Raw genomic sequence first — 6,874 nt, forward strand, 5'->3', positions numbered from 1 at the left:
TATGGATTATTGAACACTAAGGAGAATTGTGAGGAACACCAAAAGATCCTGACACATCCAGAGAAAAAAAAAAAACTTCAACAGTGGCTGATGAAATTCATCCTCCCTAAGTGGGAAACAGCACACACTGCAGTGAGCGAATTACAGTATCCTTAATGTACTGAGGGACTCTGAATTAGATGTAGCCTCTCAGGACAAAGATCTAGGCATCACTGTAGACAGCTCAATGAAGACATCTGCTTAAAAAGTGTCAAAGGTCAAAAAAGTGAATAATATTTAGGCTGTGTAGGGAATATTATGGAAAATATTACAATGTTACATAAATTGATGTACATCCCTACCTTGACTGTTAAATTCCATTTTGGTCAACTCTTTTGTGAAAATTATATGGAGAGGAAAAGTGAAGGTTACACAAGGGCATATATATTTTCTTCCTGCTTAGAAGGGGGAAAAGTAAAAAGAAATATAAAATTCTGAATAGTAATCAAAATCTTAACTGGACATTTCCTTTCATTCAATCTTAATAGAGAGATCACTAGAGACATATACTTTTGTGAAATGTATGGTTGGTCTTTAGTACTTAGCACCTTCTATTTCTTTCAATTTAAGATTTGTGGTAGTGTTTAATTAAACGCTACATGTCTGGGAATAAGAATTGAGCATTTAATAGTGGCAGAAAAATACAGGTAAGTCTGAGAAACTTCATGTTTTAAAACATGATATCATCATCTCTTGTGTCCTAGAATTGCATCATTCCTGTGTGGTTTTAGTCAGAGAGGAGAGTTAGGCATTTTTCCTAAATAAACACTGTTATTTTCCACTTTTAAACTTGGATGTCTTGTCTGTTGTTCCCTCTGTTCCCAAATTCATGACACCATGCAGGTTTCATTGAGAGGGGGGGAAAAAAAAGCAGTTACTAAATATCCCCCTGTATTTTGATAAGAAATTACCAGCATAGCAGGAAACTTTTGCTCAAATAAAGCTTGGATATGTTTTTCCTATTTGCAACAAAAGTTTTTTAAGAACTGGAAAGTAGAGGAGATTAACTGCTGAGGATACTTACCTAGACTTCAGTCTGTATGCTGTGCAGGAATACTTTTCAGATTATGATGGCAGAGCCTTGTCAATTCAGAATGGACTAAAAGACAAACCCAGTAGTCAAATGCTCCTGTAGAGCACTTTCCCAAATATAATTTCAAAGCACTGTAATACCATTAGCTGACAGTAATTTGAGCTGTTTAGGACAGTGTGCACACATCTCACTTGTGTAGAATTAAGATTTTGAGATGGCTAGAAATATGGTTTAGTTATCATAATGGCTGTTTGAACAAAAGACAATTATCAAATGGTTTATTATGATGTCATAGAAGAAAAGATATTTATAGTGGGAAATACCGTTGCAATTATCTGGGCAATCAAACATCAGAACATGAAGAAAGAAAAAGAGGAAAAGGCCCAGGATCTTTCCACCTCCCTTGGTTTTCTTTATTTCCATTTTTTTCTTTTTCTCCCTCCATGTTTCTCCCTATTTTCTTGAGTTAGAAATGCTGTTATTCTACAAAGATGAATACTTCTTGATTCATTCTGGGTTTTACACTGTTAATTTAGTACTTCTACATACAATGCCCATTTTTTTATTAGTTTTTTATTTTCTTGTTCTTTGTTACTAAAGGGTTTAATAGAGTTACTTCTACTCTTCATCTTCATCCTGAGAAAAATACTACAACTCAGCCTTAAATATTAAAAAAAGAATAAAATCTAAGTATGATGTCATTTACAATGTCTACATTATAAATTTCTAACAAAAATATTCTTTCTCACATGCAAATGCTACTAAGAAGGATTAGCAAAGGTGGATAGTCCTGAACTCTATCCATTTCTACAATATAAAATAAAAACATTTTGCCAGACTTCTTCCTTAAAATATCATTATGCTCTGAGTTAGCTACGTTTTATTGAACTTCAAAAAATTTTGAAAGGGCAAGGAAAGAAGGAATAAGCTCTCTGCTGAAGTATGGGTAGAAAACAGACAGCCATAGGTTTCTGGGCATAAGGAGTATCAGAAGAATGTTGAACTGAGGTGTGCTCTCAATTGCCTGGTAAGCTTTCATCTGATAGATAATGAATTAAGTTAAAATGTCTTAGGTTGATCATTAGATAGTTTTTTATTACTGCACTTGCAGTAGTGCTTAAATATCAGGAAGTACAAGTAGTACAACAATTCTGTTGAGAGCGAAAGACTAAACAATTGCAGTCTCATTTCTAAAGTCTTTTATGGCTATTGTATAAAAATTGGTCAAGAATTATTAGATCAGTTTCTTAACTGTATTGATATTTGAATCCGTCTCGTTTCCCATTGTACACTGCTGTAAAATAATAAGTGTAGATGAGGGGGAAAGTAGAAGTTTAGACACCATCTGCATGGTATTAACTCCCTTTTTCTCATTCTAAGATCTATTATCTAGCCAGTACTTTCGCCATTAAATATGTGTGAAAATTATTGTATGTGGTCTTAATCTGAGTAGGCAAGATTCTCTGCATAATCAAGTTATATAACTCACTGAAGTCAAAACTTCTTACATTCACAAGAAAATTCTTGTCAATCAAATATGTAAGGATATGAAAAATTGATAGCTTTGTTTTGATAAAAGCTATTCTTTATAAATCCATCTTGACTAACACCAGCTATGTTATCTTACTTCTCATCTTTGAAAACCCCTGTAAAACTTCAGTTTTTGCCTGGCACTGTTGACAAGGTCACAGGCCCATACTTACAAGGACTCTCCAACTGATTCTTTCACATATTGATATGATACCTCTTTGACTGTGGACTCTGAAAAGTTCAGTCCAATCAGTTCCAACACATACTGGAAAAAAAAATTGTTATTTTTGTCCAGAGAACTCATCATTTAATTCTTTCAAAACTCTTCTACTTTATCTGACATTCTGATTTTAAAATGATGGGTTTAAGAACTGTGTTAAACATTATCTCTAGTTACTGTTGACAGGGAAGAGGTTTCATTACCATCATCATGTGTATCATGAGCTTTCTGCCTAAATACAGAATGAAACTATTTATTGAATAATTCTGACATTTTTGTTTGTTATGTTTAACTCTGATAGCCGTAGTGTTTTCCTTTGTATAATCCCCTCTTATCTTTTTTGTAACCTGTGTTTCTTTTATCAACTTTGCCTAATTATCACTAACAGTTTCAGTTTAATTTCAATTCCCTAACATGTTCTTCTTGTAACTGGTTTTGATTTCATGAAGTGTTTGTTCTTAAGGAACCAAAATATGTATATTTCTCTTTTCGACTTCGCATTTAGCACATGAAAATTAAATAGTCTAGCAATCTGTAGTCATGCAGTCTGTGCTTTATAACTTATATGGCATGGTGAATGATCATCTATCTATCTGTGATGTCATTTTTAGGAGACTAATTTATATTTAGAACTTCTATTGTTTTAGAAACAATTTCACAGAGTGCAGGCAAGCAGAGAAATATCTTCAAAGCAACCAAGATTTTTCTCAAAGGAGTGGAGTAGAGTTTATTGAAGATTAAAAAAATTCAAATCTATTAAAAGTGAATCTATGTGATAGAAATCTACTGGAGAATTACATGGAAGTAGTAGGAGAAACTTCTGAAACATGTAAGATAAAGCTGAAAAATAAGCTGAACCTCAAGCTCCCATTTATTTTCTAGCTTGGTGATGTCACTGTGGCCATCACAAAGCTGTGTTACCTTGCACATGGGTCTGGAAGCCTCATACAGTAAATCCTTGTTTCCCCCTTTGATTCCTCCATAGCTTATCAGAAAAGAAATGCACACATACAACTCTGCATAATATAAGGCAGTAATATTTAACAGAGTGCTCCTGTGACATACACAAACCACTCATTTCTTGTTAATATGGCAACAACAGAAAGTCTCTAGAGGGTTGTCCAACCTTATAATGAGAGGCCTGTGTTATGCACAGTTCTATAGCCTCAGAAGTGGCCACGGATTCATCCCCTGCTGTGAAATTTGGCTGCTGCTTGAGGCCCTATGGAAATCACATTTCTTGCTATGCCTGACCATGTGCAAGCCTCCCTGGTGAGAAAAGCAAGGAAATTTGCTGAACTGCGTTCATCTATTTCTCTCCATCACTGCCTGAGACAGAGAGAAAAGGATCTGCAGGGCAGTATTTCCTTCCTAATTTTTTCTTCTGAAGAGGGAAGTAGGAGGGACATCAATATATTCCTGAGGATGTGCTGATTGCAAAAGTCAGCAAAGAACTTGATTTCAGGACGACAGTCATACACTAGCAGATAGAGCAGAAACTACAAACTCAGCAACTACCAACACATTGAAATGAGGATGGAAGGAAGCCTTGAATATCCTCTTCTCCTCAAGAGGTTTCAAGACCAGTGTAGGAGAAAAAAGGAAAGGTTGAATGTGAATCATGTCTGTTCTTGTTATGATGTGCCAAAATCAATGAAACAGTAATAGTCACATGCCTGCTTTTATATTTTATACATCTGATCTTATCTGGTTGATGTCTATCCCCTTATTTTTCACCTGGGAGATGAGTTCCAAGAGCCAGTGAAACGTAAGGGACCAAATTCTGAAGAACAGGCTGTCAGATTATGTGTTTAAAAACACAAAATAATTACACACACAAAATACTGTGCAGCAAATAGTATTTTATATGCTGTGGTGCTGAAGTGTTTAGAAAACAACAAGTAGATAAGAAAACTTACTAGCTTCCCCCCAAAGTGTACAATTAAAGGGCTTGATCTCAAATACAAGGCATGTTCAGTATTTGTTGGGGTCAAGAGTCCAAAATAACAGTAAACCTGGAATGAAAGAAACAGGATGTTAGACGAGTATAAATGGAAACTGCTCTTGAGAACAAAATGGATAGTGGGGGAAATAGGCAATTTTATTTGCTCTGTGTTCTTTTTGTTAGCTCTAATGTTTCCTATTAAAAACCTGGAAAGAGCTTGTCTGGCATCAATAATAAGTGTATTGAAGTTAATAGAGCTGTCATTGTATCTAATGATTTGAACTGGTCAAAGGAAAGATAAAACATTGCTGATAATGCTAATAGCAATGTTTTAATAAGCTAAGGAAAGGTAACTTCTGCATGCAGGCAAAGATGAGCTTTTTTTGTTTATTCAGTTGTGCTGCAGAAATAGGAAAAGCAAGCACCAAGACAAGACCGGGGAGAGCATTACAATGGTCTGTATCTGGAGAGAGATCCTTCACAAATGAGAAAATTTGTGGTGGCGGGAGAAAAGAAGGCACTATGTAAATACATGTTAAAGAGAAGTGAGCCAAGAATGATTTCAAATGGACTGTAGAAAGAGGATCACAGGAAGCCAATGCAGAAGTCAAGGATTCATTTCTCAGTGATTCAGAAAGGAGGAGTGTCTTAGGGCTATTATAAAGAAACAGAATCAAGCAAAAAAATAAATTTGAGACGTAGCTCCTACCAGAAAATAGGAGAGTAATGTAATAAGGAGAACCAAGAAAGGGAAGGATTTCAGTTTTACAAATATCTTTTTTTTTTTTTTTGTCTTTTTTTTATGTATTTAGCCACGTGTTTAACAGAAAGAAATATCTACTAGTGTCTGTCTCTGTATATAGACAGGCAGGTGCAGTATACATGCTCTCAATGTAAATGTCTTTTTTCTCTTGAGGAATAATGATGAAGCACAAAAATGTTGTAAATATAAATATTTTTTACTTAAAGTATTACATTTGCAGATTTGTCTGTTACAGTATATATATATACATACATATACTATTATGGATCTTTTAAGTAGCATATTATGTTCTCAATGTATTTTGCAAATGTAGCTTATGACCTAGTTCCAGGCTGTTGAGTGATAACATTTGTGGGAATCCTATAGGACTCTGCATTATGCTTTTTTGCAATAAGGGACTACCAGAAATTGTTTTGCTTCTGCCAGACTGTTGGGTGCACAAAAAAAGCTAGGTGCAATTTATTTCACGTTATGTGCATAATAGTTTAGGAAGAATGATAAGTACATATAGTCAAACTGCTTTTGAAAACCATGATGTTTCCTAGTTCGTATGAGATGATAAAATATTTATTTTAATTTTTTCTTTTTTTATTGTTATTTTTTCAAATCAAATGATGATGTGGAATCATTACTTAAAGGCAAGAAATTGTCAACAAGATCAGCTTTTGTTCTGAGGCAGGAAAAGAAATGTACAGTATTTAAGTTATAAGGTTTTATATGGTGATTCTAAATTGGTGAGGCAAACAGTAGGTAGATACAGACAGTGCAACTAATACATAATAGTGAAGTGCCTCAAAATTGAGCTTAAAGAGGAAAAAAAACCTACTCTGGTTGGCAATTGCATGAAAGTAGGAAAAAACACTTCAAATATTGCTGGAATCCAGTAATTCTAGAGTATATTTATACAGTTAATATGCAGTATTCTGATTTTTTTACATCCCTAGTGTCTACTTCATTTAGACCACATGATCAAAAAACCAAAATCTTCTTCATTAGCACTTAAAACAGCACGTTTCATCACACCAATTGTCAGCTTGGCTGCAATATCTGGATTATGTTTTCCTTTTTTTTTTAATTAAGTGTTATAGGTGAATATTGACTTATAAATACTCCTATAGCATTTCCAAATATAGTAAGCTTTTTTCCTTGTTATTTAATATCTATTATTATAACAATTGTTGTTGTTTGGCTAGTTTTCAACTGCTGTATAAAATAATTTACTGTAGTCTTTCTCAGTGAATTTTTCTATCTCAGGTGAATGATCTGCAGAGAGGTTCAGTTCAGCTGCATAATACAAGAGGTGAAGGGTACCGTGTCATTGTGAACCCCACCTTTTCAAAGTGT

This window comes from Pelecanus crispus, chromosome 4, assembly GCF_030463565.1.
Source record: "Pelecanus crispus isolate bPelCri1 chromosome 4, bPelCri1.pri, whole genome shotgun sequence".
Lineage (NCBI taxonomy): Eukaryota > Metazoa > Chordata > Aves > Pelecaniformes > Pelecanidae > Pelecanus > Pelecanus crispus.